The sequence below is a fragment of the Echeneis naucrates genome, chromosome 12 (genome assembly GCF_900963305.1).
Source record: "Echeneis naucrates chromosome 12, fEcheNa1.1, whole genome shotgun sequence".
Classification (NCBI taxonomy): domain Eukaryota; kingdom Metazoa; phylum Chordata; class Actinopteri; order Carangiformes; family Echeneidae; genus Echeneis; species Echeneis naucrates.
The window spans coordinates 13,679,078-13,694,966 of NC_042522.1; the positions used below are offsets into that span (position 1 = coordinate 13,679,078).

The 15,889-nt window shown below is 38.5% G+C and overlaps 1 protein-coding gene across 1 annotated transcript in view; it reads right to left on the reverse strand.

The window, feature by feature from the left end:
- The window catches only part of brinp1 (bone morphogenetic protein/retinoic acid inducible neural-specific 1), a 71,938-nt gene that overhangs the window by 49,292 nt on the left and 6,757 nt on the right, over window positions 1-15,889 (reverse strand). The window lies entirely within an intron of this gene.

The window sequence follows — 15,889 nt, forward strand, 5'->3', positions numbered from 1 at the left end:
AATTTGACCAGTGTCTCATTATATCTGTGAGAAAATTGTCCCTGCACATGGCTCCAACTTGAATATCAAGTAGGAAAGCCAACGGGGAACGTTATTAACAAACAATACAACTTCCTCAACAGTGTCTTATTCTCCCCTTGTTGTTTCTGACCGCAGTCGAAGATGTACTTCACAGCATGGTTGTTGAAAAAGACCCCAGTAAAATATTTGTGTGGATGTTCATGATGTTTGTGTCTGTACCCACTGAGGCTCACATCAAGAGACCATTTTCACAAACAGACATTACAGGCATCTCTTTCTCTCTGAGGTTTAAGGGAAGAGGAAAAAAAAAACAAAACAAAAAAAAAAAAAAAACGCCCCTGTCCCTGAAACCACTAGGTTTTCTTGAGCCGTGCCAAATGCAAAAGAAAACACTGTTTTTGATTTACACATTAATGCCTAACGTGATAGCTGCAGATTAGACATTCATGAAGTAGTGGGTTATTCTGTGTGGTGAAACTGATGCAAGCATTGAGACCTCCATACAAATTTGGATTATTTATTTCCTTACTTATTTGTTCATATGTGTACGCACGCACATTCCATATATCTGTTTGTTCTGGCACAAAAGCAGCCTAGAAAGAATTTCTGCTGTGTTGGCTCACTGAGGGAGGCATCATTTCAATGTTAATTTAATCAGAAACTGCGCTTTTCATCATCATCATCATCTGTTCTTCTTGTCAAATGTAGACATATTTCTATTTCCATATGGATTGGGGAGATTCTCAACACCTCCATCAAACCTAGATGCATTTGCAGAGCTGTGACATACATACGCTGACACTTTGAACTAAGAGGTGTGAGTATATTTGAATGTGACATTCAGAAAGGTATAAACAAATGTACACTGCAGAAACTACTTACCTTAGCCCATTGATGGGGGAAATGTAATTTCCTTTTAAGAGCATTTCCACAGAATTAGGTTGTTTTGAATTTAAATAATACATTTAATATAGACTTTAGTATAAAAATGATGATTTCAATTAGAGTAAGTGTATGATTTAAAGTGGAACAGGCCCTCCATCAGATCAAGCACAAACGTTTCGTCTTCTCAATAACTCTAATTGAAATTTCAGCTCTCTTCAATAAAAGCAGATAGACGGAAACTAAAGATCAACCAGTACACTAACGCAAATACTGACATATACCCCCCAAACCATCCAAATTTGATGTGCTCTTTGATCTATGTGGATACTTCATTTAAGTCCTCCTAAAAAGTATACTTAAATCATTCTTCAAGATATCAAATGGATGCTTGCTATCCACATCATGAAAAGCCTTGATAAAAGGGACATGTCCTGTTCTTATTATCAACTAAAAACAGAAGTTAGTTTCAAGGTTGGTTTGACAAGAGATCCTGCAAAACCCCCACTCCAAAGTTCACATTATAATTGCTCGCAAGACAAAAAGACCGCTCAGGGCAAAAATTTCTGGATACACATCCAGATATCAGAAGCAATTGTACAGCTTCTAATAAAAAGATTAACTCCCTGAATCAGTTGGCAAAGTTGCTCAACTCTAAAATATTTCATGCCATCTGGTGTCTGCCTTGTGTGTTCGGGCCCTCCATCTTGTTTGTTTGCACCAAGTTGCGATCAGTGAAAGTGTAATTACATCGGGCACAAACATTCACAGATGAATCCATTTGTGTTTTGTGTTCAAAGGTCAGAAGTCAAGCGCACCATGTAATACAATTTCAGCCATGCCACAAGAATTCACGGGCTGCTTCTGACACAATTGAAAGTGCAAGTTTTCTTGGCTTTCTGAACTCTTTCTCTTGCACTATTGTTTTCAAAATACAAAAGGTTATAATATTCTCTCAGAGCAGCACTACGTCTTCAGGGCAAGTACATTCGCACTGGTGTTGACATCCTTCAGTGGAGAGAGCTCTTGGCAAGTAATGAAAATGAATGTTGACGCTGAACTTTAAATGTTTATCAATACAAGAAGATACAAAGAGAGAGAGAGAAGACACAAATAGGTCCTTACACATAAATATCTAATGGTGTAAAAGGAATATTTATATCCAAACGGTCAGGGGTCAACCTCATTGTGACTTCATAATGCTAAAAACCCAATTCAATTCAGGCTAATTTGCCATTCAGACTGTTGTTCAAAATGGGCAGACACAAAATAAAAGCATCCAAACAAAGCAGGAAATACTCAAAGGAGACAGAATGTGCGTAACTTTTCTATTTTAAAAGTAAGCAATTTGGATAAAAGTCACAGCAAATTGCTTATAACAGCTTAATTCAAAGCTTTTTTCCTCAGTATTTTTCTTCCCTCCCCTGAAGGGCTCCTCATAATGACTCAGTCATGAATAGGAGGGTCCCCTCTAATTGATTGGTTACTAAGTTTGAATTCTCCGACATGCAATTGGCAATGTGTCATTCTGGCTGAGCGCAGCTTGATGGCAGCACTTTTTAATGCTCTATTCAGCACTCTAAAGTAGCATTCAAAGTTTCATTCCCCTCTGCCAGTGGACTGTTATGTAATCGCACAACTTTATGATGTAGCCAGCATTTCAAAGGTAAAGTCTTCACAGCTCTGAAAAAGGACAGGGAGGTCTGCATATTTATATCTGGCAGAAAGCAGATGGAATATGAAGCATTAAGAATGAGTGAATTCCTTCTCGCAATTAAACAATGCCGATTTTCAGAACTGACAGGAATGTCAGATTGTCTGCGTTACTCTTTTCTTCACTGTCTAAGCAGCGTTTTTTTTTTTTTTTTTTTTTTTAATCAGATATTCAATAAACACTTGAGGCAGACAAACTCGATGAGACACAAGTTCTCATCTGGCAGGACAAGCCTCACATATCATACTAGTTCATGCTAATTCAGCTTCCACTCCCGTCCCATGGCTGAGCTTTGTAAGAGGTACACGTTGCTGTTTCCCAAATCTGGAGCAAACACGCAAGCGGAGCGAACTGCAAGCGACATCTGGATTAATGTGGCAGAATTTCTCTGTTCTCCTTCCTCTCTCACTGCATCATCCTCCTCTGCTGCTATCCCGCTCTCTTGGATATCAATTCATTTTCATTGAATCCTCCTCATGGCTCCGTCACTGCCAATTATTATATAAAACTTTATGTGGCAGCCATATGTACTTGGACCCCTCTGCCTCGGATTAGGCATGCCAGCAGATGGAACCTGCGACATGATTCAGTGCCTTACTTCACAGTTCCAAGACTGGTTTAATGACCTATCAAAGGGAGTTAAGATGAGATAGATGGCATTGCAGCTGCATAGGAGGAAAATTGGGACATAGGTGATTATTGCTTTATGGTGTTCAAGTAACTTGCCTGGGAGGGTGAGTATGTTACGTTTGCCTGTCTGGAAGTGTCTGACACACAGAAAATACACAAGGCCTTATATGGCTGTGGAGAGCCATACAAAAAGTCTTTCCTTTTTTTCTATACATATTGTAAGTGACTCGGACAACCTTATTATTTTGGTTTTTTTGCTGAAGCACATATCCATAAAGCCTTATACAGCTTTTTGGTGGGCCCTTATGCAGGGATAATGTGTGCTCCTTTATCCCACACATTCTTGTCCTAACAAGCAAAATCTTGGCATTTTCCAAAGAGTTTGCTTGGTCATGGAGGATTTTTTTTTTTTTTTTTCCCTCTCTCTTCTTTGAAGAATCAGCTAAAGTTGGTTAATCCCTCAGTGGCCTCATTGAGACCCCCATTTTATCTGATTGCCTTCCAATGTTTGGCTCAGCACAGTCAAGTTGAGTAAACACAGTCAGCGGTTGCTAAGAAATAGGTTATTGTAACCGTACAGCCAGCTCCTTCCTCGCATGTGGATCAGAATAAGGATGTTTTCACCAGCTAGCATTTGCTCTAATAAATGCACCGGTGGCCTTATCATATCTTCTTCTATTTGAGACCTTAATCAAGGAAAGTAATGTTTGGAGCCCATTGATTTTAATGAAATGTACCTCCTACCTTCAGGTATCAGTCTACACCAGACTCACATATTACAGAGCAAAAGTAAGACAAATATTAAACTCTGCGAAGAGGGAGAACATCAAGACCAGAAGAGGAAACTCAAGGCAAGTCTGTCAAAGTCAACACCTGAGCAATGAAGCCAATGAAAGAAGCTTTGATTTACTTTAGATTTGGCTTTGAAATATTGACATGAATTGTATATGATGTCAGCGATGGACTGGTGGCCTGGCCTGAGCTGGGATTGGCTCCAGCACTCCCCCCGCCCCGTGACCTGGAAATAAGCGGTATATAGGATGTTTCGTGTCTGTGGTTCCATTAGAGGATGCTGATGAAAGTCATCTTCTGAGGATCAGCTAGACACAAACATACAACTGAAACGGCCGAATGTAAAACGAGTTGAAAATTTAATCGAATGCATTAACACATTTCTGCCAGTGACCCACTTTTATTATTTTGGATTAACTGATGCTTACAAGGGGTTTTTACGCTTCACTCATTGCATCAATGCATCAACTGTAAATTATGCCAATTCAACCGCATCATTCTGCTGGAAGAAATAAACATTGATGTGTGACTCTGACTTCAGTGATGATCATGCTTAAAACGCTTTGAACCAAAATATTTACAGTTTCAGATGGATGATCATGCTCTGGACAAGGAGATTAAAATCTTGCTGCTACATTAAAATTTCTGATACGTTTCCTTTTTTTTTTTATATATATATATATATATATATATATATATATATATATATATATATATATATATATATATATATATATATATATATATATATACACATCTGTTCACTAATTCTAGTGTGCTACTTTAGTAGATTTAGGTTGCTTATACACACAATGCATGAATTTGATGAACTGTCACTCTTTGTAATTTGCAGATGTAACAGGAGTAACAGATGTTATTGCTAATTGAAACTCTATATTTCTAATTTACGCTGGTTTGCATCAAAAGCGTTCAACGGGAAATGCTAGGTAGGCTCACATTTCGAAACTTTCTGAGGAAAATCCAATGTATTTGTCATTCAGGTTAGTATCGACAGCAAACATTTATCAAAAATGCGTCTGCTGAAACAAGAAAACTGTCATTTTCTGGTTCTTTTTTTTTTTTTTTGGTCAGATCGGCTTTAAACATAGCAGAGAGTAATGGGACAAGACAAAAGAGTCACAGCAATCCTTTAGATGATGACTTGAGGGTGACAAGCTACACACCTCCAGCTGCTCACCATTCCTTTGCCCTGTCGCTGTGTGGGAAAACTATACCTGCCACGCACAGCATGAAATCAGTTTGTTGGGCTGCATGGTAAATACTGTGATTCCTCATTTGCTCTCTCGTGTTTTTGGCTCTTGCATAGTATCAGCTGCGAAATGTTTAATAGAAACTGCATTTGCTGCTCATACTTATAATCGCTGGTGCTGCCAGATCAAGCAGGACTAGAATCCATGCATCCATTTTATGTACTGCTAACCTCCGCAGGGCCGTGGGATGGGGGGGTTAAGGTGAGCTGATGTTGGGCATGAGCAGATGTCAAGCTAGTTATGTCAGCCTTAACACCACAGTCACCAGTTAAACAATTGTAAACTAAACGTAGCATGTCTTTGGAAATTTGTGAGGGAATGCAAACAATGGGGTTCAAACCCAGAACCTGCTGGTGTATGTGCTAACCACTGCACCACTGTGTCTCTGCAGGACTGAAGTCTTAAGGATATTAACTTTCTGTAAAAGTACAAATGCCCCAAATCGTTGGTCAGGATGAAATGCTGGATAAGTTGTTCATTGATGTCTTGTAATAAGCTCAAAATGTCATACATACAACCGTAATACTTTTACATGTCAACTTTTATTTTGAATAGCTGTTTGCACATGTTGTACGGGTTATTAGGTGTTATGAATAGCATGGCTTCTGTAACCATAATGGACAGAAAGTGTGACTATTGCATGCCATAGCACCTTCCAGGCGGCACGTTGTCTGCTTCAATTAGAGCTGGGCTGTATCGACAGCCGGCGAATATTCCCTAAAGCTCTGACAGAGGCAGGAAACGACCATCATAAAGTGTGTCACCACAGGCATTTTGTTGATCCTGACGCTGAGGCCCAGATTAGGGGGGGGAAAAAAAAAAAAAACCTTGAGAGAGCATGACAGACATTCAAAGTGGAAGTGTGGTGGCACGGAGTGAAGTGAGGCGCAGTTTTGTTGAAAGAAATATCTCTAATTAAGTGTGTGAGAAACTGGCCTAGGCAGGATGTGGAGACAACATGTTCTTGGGCAAACTTGTAATTTTTGGCTCCTTGTTTACCTCCTTGTCCTCCTCTCAAACCGAATCAAAGTCTTCACATATTCAGAAGGATATGTTGTTCTATTACAGCTTGACCTTTGACTCATCTGTGGTGCAAAGGAAAAAAATAAAAGTGCAGAATTTCCCTCCAGGGATTAATAAAAAAATATTTCTGATTCTGAAAAACCCTTTGCCACTTTCTCTCACATGAAGGGAACAACAGCCATTTATGATCAAACGAGTCAAAAAGAAAAAATGTCACATTTAGGTGTAAACATGTTAGTGTTATCAAAACACCCTGACTTTGTTTGAAGCAGACGAGATGCTGTCAAAAAGGGCAACAGTGTGACACTCAGTATTTTACAAGGAAGATTTAAAAGATGAACCGGCTGTAGAAAAGAATAGCAGAGAAAACAAACAAACAACAACAAAAAAACAGGTGAAAGAAAAATCACGTTATCTGAATTTTTTTCTATTTGGGTTTGATGACTTTGCTCCCATCTCCTTCAGTGACCTCAGCTTCTTGATACTCCAGTATTTACGCATAAATCAGAACAGCAATGGCAACTACTAAATATACTTAACTTAAATTTGCTCTTTTTTCAAATGCAAGGGATGCTGCTTTTAGTTTGACAGCACTAACAATTCAAACACTTTTAAATCCACCAGTCTTTTGTTCTGTTAGTTGCATGATGGAACGTTTAATATAAGCAGAGAACATTTCCATCCCTCGAGCCTAAACTTCTAAAACAGTCATCACAGTAATGCTTTGGGTTATTAAAGTGATTCGTGATATTAATAAGAAAAAATAAACACATAATATACATAAAAATGAATATATAGCATGTTCATTTGTGAAACTTTGAAGGATAATTTTTACTGAAAATTCAATTTACAAAGTTGGATAATTAAGTCAGATGGTTTATGATTACATTTAGATTAGGTTCATATTAAACGTTAAAGATATGACTTGGTAGAAGAGTTAGCATCTGTAAAGCAAAAAAAAAAAAAGAGAAGATGCAGTTTTCATCCTCAAAGTCTCAATGTTCTGAAGGATACAATATTAATCATGCTGCTCTCACAGCTAATGTTTAATTTAGAGTTACAGTGTTTAGTAAATCCTGCGGTTCCATTGCCAGTGAAAAGGCTCCACATCTATGGACGCTAACCACGTTTGGTGGTTCCCTTAACTTCCTTCCATTTATTTCACTCAGCGTCACCCCGTTCTGCCTCCCACTTTCCACACAGCACACGTTTCCCATAGCCCATTTTCAGATTATACATATTTGAATGTAAATATATATTTCTTAAAAAATAACTAAATGAGAGAAGAAATTGTGCTCGCGCACCAGAAAGCTGCCAGTCAATGGAGTGTATGGATGTGGCTTTGCATGGATCTGAAACCTTAATACCGCAGCCTAAGAGAAGAGTCAGAAGAATCAGCAGTGCAATCACTAAAGCCAGGCTCAGACTACGTCAGTTTTAATATCCTGATCTCAGTTCTGAAATCAATTTACATTACACTCCAAAGGGGAAACTTCCCAGATGTTATTTGCCAATAATCTCAAATGCAGAAACACTACAAGATTTGAAAATGCTGGCGCACCACACACAGCATGATAATATTAAGATTACTGTGCCAGAGGGGCAAATCGGGGAATCCTGCCCGACCTCTTGGATCTCGTATAGTGTGATCTCATGGGGAAGCAAATGTAAAGTAAATGCCGACTGGGGTACAACAAACTTTTGTATAGTTACACTTTTAGAACAAAAAAACAAACAAACTCAAAGGCAGAAGAGTAAACAAGTCTGGATGAGACAGTGGATAGATTTATGTGCTTAACAGAGAGAACACGAGTTTTAGTATATATGCTATCTAAATCATATATACTAAAGACTCAAGGATATTTACTGTTTACTGTAAAGAATGTTTACTCTTACTTTACAAAACTGAGCAGCTCACAGACTGATGCAAGCGTAATCACAATCATCCTGATCTTAACACCCTCATTTCAAAGTGATGTTCACTATTAATTCGAGTCTGTGAGTAGCTAGGGAGGTATAAAGCTAATAATGTGGATCAAACACTGGATTAAAGTCCAGGACTGGAATTACCCTCCAATCGATGTGAATCAGGATGACAACAAGTTTAAAAGTCTCTATGGTCTCTATGATACGTTCGGTTAATCATACATGGAAATATTGTTTTCCTTTTCAAAGGAGCTTTTACAAAACTGAATAAACGCATCATCTTTTACATTTAACTTAAGTTATGTTTATGCTTAAAAAAAAAACAAAAAAATCCAGGTTTGATTTGCACTTGTTTGGTGTCAGTGCTGATGTGTTTTTGGAGAACTGTCTGCTCCTCCTTGTGTAAGAAGTAAAAGACAGCATCTGTTTTGATACTTTGATGAGGGATGAACCTGTCATTTTTAGCCATTTGTTCCACCAGTTGTTTGTTCGGGACAACTTAACTAATACTTCAATTGCGGGCTGAAAAGGATACAATACAACAAAATCACTTTGAACTATACAGTTAGTCAAATTCATTGTCACGTAAAAAAATATCCCATTCCCTTCAGCCAATCAGGGGAGCAGAGAAAGCAGCTATTTTCCACCAAACCCTGGCTCTGTGACCTCAATTCCCCTCGGACTGAGTTAGGGTTTGTGCGTGGTAGTCGGATTTTGAACATAAAACACAAAATGCTCTCTGTGAGGGAGGACTGTGGAAGGTGACGCATGCATGGCTACTGCAAGGTCATTTACCAACTCCTTGGTTTCTGTATTTATAGAACAATTTTAACATAATGTAATGGCCCACAAGCACCGCTTATGCTAATGGACTACTACTCTGATTAGCATAGACATAATGATCCATCAAAATAAAAAAACAAAAAACATGGCTATAGCATTGAGCTGACATGACATGGGTGGGCCTGTTATCACTTTTGGGCTTTTTTTTGGGGGGGGGGGACACAGCAAGAGAGTGGTTTGCAGTGTTATCAGTTCCTGTGTTGTGTTTATGTCCTCATTATACCCTTTCTCATACTAATCGACTTTTTGAAGCGCTACTATGGGGGAAATGATTTTTGTGTTTTGTGCAGATTGGAAAATGTGTAAAAGTATAAATGGCGATTTGTACAAGTTAAGTTTTAGAAAATATAATGGTTTGGTAAAACTGGTTGAGTCAAAATGTTTGAGTTGAAAGGCATTCTCTTTGCTAATTCACTGGTCTTTGGCCATCATACTATCTTATTAAAATGAATGAGAAAATGATGCTACACATGGGGATTTGCGTTGTAACAGCCTACATTATTTACAAAAGCCAATTAAACATCCCTGAGAATCTTTGCCACACTGCTTTTTATGGAGCCACACTCAGCTGACTGATAGCCATGAGGGTCTCAACAGATAAACACTGGATAGCAGCTAGGACTGGGGGAGACTTTGATCCAATGATGATAATTCCCCCCTGAATGACTTTGTGGAGCCGTTTTGTCTTCCCACACAGTATTGACTTATTCCCTTTCATTGTGTGCATGGCGTTCCCACACACGCCGTCTCACCTACTTGAATGTGATGTCTTTTCCCAGGTCGTAAGAAAAATATTATGACATCTCAGCACAGCAGGGTTTATGAATGCCCATATGTGTCGCATTTCAGGGTCTTGGTCCTGAGAAGAGTAACTCGTCAAGGTACCAACAAGAGGTTAATGTGATTTACATGTCGTGCAAGCTTTTTCATTCGTCCACTTTGTGATTTACCAGTGACCGATGGGCACTGGAGGGCAAACACCTGGTAAATAAAATTTCATTCTGGCTGTCCTACACTTTACGAGGACAGACTGCACCATTACCAAATGGCACACTATTGATCCTGACATACTAAGGACTACAAAGGGTAGGCTGTAAATACAGACTGAGTTTCAAAGGTTTGGTTTTTTTTTTTGTACTCAATATGAATCTTCGGGGGCTTTAAGTGTTGCAGATTGGTTATTAAAAACAAAATTTTTGAAAAGTTTGGAAAAAAAGGACTTGAAGTATGTAATCCATTGACTAAGTGATAAACTGACATAACCTTCTGGCTGAGTCACACATGATTGAATCCAATCTTGCTTCATTTAGTTTATCAATTAGTGTATGTCCTATCCTGCTGTCAGTTAATGTGTGAATGTCATCATACAGTAGATATATTTAGCATAATGCTTACCATGTGCTACACAGCCTGTGGACACGACACAAGAATATTTGCATTGAGGTTGGTGATTTCAGTGGTTACTCAGGGACTCATGCAGCTAGCCAGCTATGACATTTATGATATGATATGATAGCTATGATTTTGAAGTGTACAGTACTTTAGAGTACAGTATACAGTACATTGCTTGATGAATTTGAGATGTGGGTGTTGAGTCAGAGGTCTCTGACGCCCGCTTCTATTCTGAGCCAGATAAAAACTAATTTTAAAAAAAGTTTTACCTGTGATTCAAATGAACAAGGGGAGCAACCAAGGGGCTGGATCACTTGCAGCATTTATATGGGATTTCGTACAGCAATGATAACATTATTTCTTTGGGGAAGGCCCCCCATTATGTGAGTCCTAGGAACCCCTGTTCCTGTGCTGCAACAGTATTATGCGGCATCTTGACAGACTGAAAGGGAGGGTGGGAAATCCAGGCCTTTATGGTAATAAGGAGGCAAAGCACAGTAATAAATCAAACAGACAGAGATACAATTGAAATCCTGTAAGAATTTCAGCCACCAAGAACCTTTCAAAATATTGCAGAATGAATCTTAATCCTATGCTCCAGTGTGCAAAGGAGGATGAGGCAGAAAGAGGTGGGATGTTATTTTGGGTGGCCTGCGTTGTTTGCTTGTGCCCATTTTATTTATTTTCACTTCAATCCTGGCATGGGCCAGATTTCTAAACACAGCCGTGTAAATAGTGCGGGAAATCAGGGGGGCATTCATGAAATTCTGTTATAGTGCTTCTAAAATAAATTAAAAAAAAAGCTGTAAGGACCAGCACAGAGGCCATGTAAACATTTCCCAGCTAATGGGTTTAGATAAAATTAGATATGTGTTAACAGGAAATTGCACTATATTCACTGTCAATACCACCCCCACGTCTGTAATGGTAATGACGGCACTGTACACATTCCAACAGAGAGAGATCCATATTTTTCAAGAATATAAAAACGTTATGAAAATGGGATCTCATGCATACCAAGTCTATGTTACAGGTAATAATCTTATAGTCTCATAATGAGGAAGGGGACTACAGACTAGAATATTGTCTCAATTCAGGACAGAAGTTCATTCAGCTGGCAAAATACTGTGTAAAAAATACAAAGTGGAAAAGATCCAAAGTGTCCTTATGTGTAATAACAACGGCTCCCGTCTGCCCTTAACATCTACCCTGGGTGTGACGTCATACCCGATGCCTGCAGAGCCCATCTGTGGTAGCATTAGCACAGGAACAGCCGAATTTTTATCAGAGAAGAAAACAAGTCACTTATGTAGAAAGGATTACGTCAAAGTAACGCACAAAAAACAAACACCACCTTTTAGCCTATAATGGCAGATTTATGAATTCTCCTGCCAGCTTTTGTGTGAGCCGGTGAAGCTCAATGCCTCGGTTTTTCTTTTGATGATGGTTTTACGAAGAAAAACTAGATGTAGCATACGTACAGATGTAGAAAAGGGTGGGAAAATGAATTTTCCTTCCATCAACTCTACTGTTGTCGGGAGAAAGCTTTTTCTGAGAGTCTCTTGGCTGGGTCATTATTTTATTTAATTTTCTGTCTGGAGCAAATGGACTGACCCCATAAGAAATCCTCAATAGGCTCAAGTGAAGGCAAAGGGGGCATAAACAGCATGAATTTAATTTACTTACAGCCATGATGACACCGTTAATGCAATAAAGCATGCTCAGCTGTGGCTCAGTGGTAAAACAGCACAAACAGCAATACTCCACCCTCAAGTATTCAACTTTATGCAGCATGATACCTCAAAAGGTTCTACTAACTTTAGCTTCACTAGTTAGCATATTACTTATTAACCATTAATTGAAGTATATCGGCAAATGGGCCGTGATTGCCTAAATAGAAAATGATTGCTGGCATAATAGCTTTGTGAGTGCACTCTGTGATGAGGCGATGAAACAAAAATGGTTCTAATCAAAAACAATCTCTTAATTTACTTTAATCTCAAGAATTTGATGGGACATGGTGCCGGAAGCAAAAGCAATGGGTGAGTGACATGAGCATGTGTTTGAATCTAATTAACTGTGTAATGTGAGAAGTTCTGCTGATGAACTGCTCTGACTGTGTGGGCAAGGACGGAATGGAAACATTATGAGCCGATACAACAAATAATGGGAGTGAGAGACTCTGACTTGCATTTATAGGAAAAGCAAAATAATATTGGATTTTCAAAATGTCTTTAAAGTCTTTGCTATTAAAGGAAAGAGCATATGTAGATGAACCATCACCTCAAAAAATATTGTTTCCATTACATCCACAAAAGCCAGAGCAATTCAAAAGATTATTCCATCTATTCTAAGGGGCCTCTATCTCAATGTAAATTCTTCCTGTATTCTGTATATTGTGTACAACTGATGAAACACTTTGTCACCTTGTGTGTACTGTAATGAAATCACAAAACAACAATACACTCCCTTTTCTGCATATGAGGAAAAAGTACCAAGGTCAAAGCGCTCTTGCAGTGCAAAGAAAGAACCGTTATTGTCGGTGCCTGAGATGCAGCTTATTGTATATCACCCATTTGCCGCTGAACTCAATTTTCCCCATAATAGCTGTCAGTCACACCCCAAATAAAGCCACATTATGCTGACAATTTCTATGTAGTGTATTTGTTGCGAGTGTAATAAGTTAAATCAAAACCATCCCTTTCAATTTAATAATCCCCCTTTTATCTTTTTATCTCCTGGAAACAAAGGCTCTTGCAATTTCCTTTACTGTCTTTAATTCAAGGATATCAAAATGACTTCACCACGGTCATGATACTAATACTGAAAGTGGTTATGAGAGCAAATCAGGAGAACTACTTTTATTAAATGGCTCCTTGGCAGTCTGAGAAATGAAATAATGTGTTTTGTCAACTTGCTGCGAATTGCAGTACAAACTGTGAAGAGTGCTAAAGCAAATACTAAGCTCGGTTCCTCCACCTTGGACATAAAGAAACAGGGGAACGACATTTACAAACTGTGGCGGAAAGCTTGCAAAGAAAAAGGTGAGCAAAAACAAAGGATTATTCCATGCATGACTAAATTGCAAAAAGAATATTCAAAATAATTTTTTTTTAGTCATATTGGGACTTGAGATTCAAAATTAGAGCTCCATGTAATGCACATGAAAGGCAACAGGACGTTTCGGATTGTTTGCCATATTCTATTTTCTGTTGTCATCAAAAATAATTACATGGCACTGGTCTTCAAGCACGGGACAGATTTGTATCAGCTGCTCTTTTACGAACAAGCCAAATGTTTGCTGTCACTTTTCTTCAATTGAACGAAAGAATTATTCAAGAAAAAGAAAATTTGATGCAGAATTATTGGTCGTTAGTCAGCAGTCTCTCCCAGACACTTCTGGACCCATGTTGGTAGGACCGGAGTATCTTCTTGTGTTTTGAGATCTTTAGCTGTTACATACCATGCCAGGCGTGTTCAAGGACAAAAGCATGAACAAGTCAGTAATAATCTATCATGCCATTTCTGCTTCACTGCTCCAAGTCTGAAAATTAGAAACATGTCATTACTTGTTAAACCCACTTATCAGGCCACTGCTGTGTGAGCCCTGAGAGATCAGAACAACCCTCCAGAGGATCTCAGGCTGGCTAACTCTCTGCCCTCTTCCTCAAGCTCCCTTTGTAGATACAATGCACTTTTTCCCGAAAGAAAAGAAGGACATCATCAATTTTTTCCCAGACTAATTACCGTGGTGTGCACTTGTGATCTGGCAAGAACCCACAAGACAAGTTGTTTTTACTCAGTACTCATACTTCGTCCCTACAAATATGATTTCCATTGGGTCAGTTTGACCTGGAGATCCTTAAATGACAGACATTATTTGTTTTTTTGTCATTTTAATGTTCCTTCATCTATTTTTCAGACAGCCAGTGAAGGACAGAGGGAAGTTATTTCTCATTCTCATTGTCCATCCTGACTGCAGTTCAGAGAGTTGAGTCAACATTAGCTAGTATGCTGGACATTATAAGGCTCTCTAACATGGAATATACTGAAGGGCTGCTGCTGAGTTAAGTATATCCTAAATCCAAAGCATTCTTTTTACATAATTAATAGGATATTTAGGTATGCTAACCATTTTTGAGAGGAAGCCACTTGTGAAGTTAACCACCCACAGAGACATATTTTGCCCTTTAAAAATCTGGTGCCTCATTGCAAGTCTGTGACAGACTGGAGCTCTTATCTTATCTAACGATAACCAAATGGTTTCATGAGACGGTTAGCTGAAAGGAATACGGGTCAGCCGTCATGGAAGGCTTAGCCAAACATCAACCATTCATGTTGATACTCTCAGTATGCGGGGAAAACAGCTCAACTTTAACACCCCTTCGGTCTTGATCTACAAGTTCACTTGGATTACTTTTTCCTAAACAAAAAAACATTAATGCCTTCTAATTACCGAATATTATATAGACACACAACACAACAAATGCCAATTGTGTAATTAAATGTGAAACCACCATAAATAGCCAACTATGCAAATGAAATAATATGACCTTTTGAATGGTAAAATTATTTCTTAGTGGCAAATACTGTATTTATCAAATTGTTGTGTGTCCACTGGATGTAACACAAACAGCTAAAAAGCTAGAACAGTGAGTTCACATAAAAGCCTCATTGAAATAAGCAGCTAAAATTATCATACAGTGCTTTTCTAACTCAGTTAAAGTGAACATGTCCGACATTTCCAGACTTTTGCTGGAAGTGAACTGACTCAGATCTTTTTCAGTCCTGTCAAAAAACAACAAAAGACCAAACAAAAACAGTGTTATGTTTTTGTAGGTCACATAGAAAAACCAAAGGCATACACAAACTGCAGGGCAGGGTAGGAGGAGAGGAACGACACCTGAGGTGAGGTGTTTAGAAGAGACACAACTGACTCTGGGGCTGGAACATATTCTAAACTTGTGTATTTTTAGACCCATGAGGAATGTGCTGGAACTTTTGGATTGTTTATATGAGTAACTCATCATCATCTTCAACCATTAATCCCTTTTCTGGGTTCCGGGGGTGCTGGAGCTAATCCCAGTTTTTATGACCTTTAATTATTTATGTGTTTGTTTGTTTGTTTGTTTGTTTGTTTTTTATTCATTTGCAAAAACAAAATTTTTTAAAATGACTATTATTATTACTTTGATGGGATTTCTGTTCCTGCTTACCTGTTTTAATCATTTAAAGCCATGCCAATCTTTTCTGGTAAGTTGCCTGATTGGACTATTTCCCAGGTCCCTCAAGTGTAGCTTGACTGGCATCTCGCTGGCTATCATATCTTAGTTGTGTCGTGGTTCAAACAGACACAATAAAGAGCTTTAATTGCACTAAATGGATGGACCTCAAG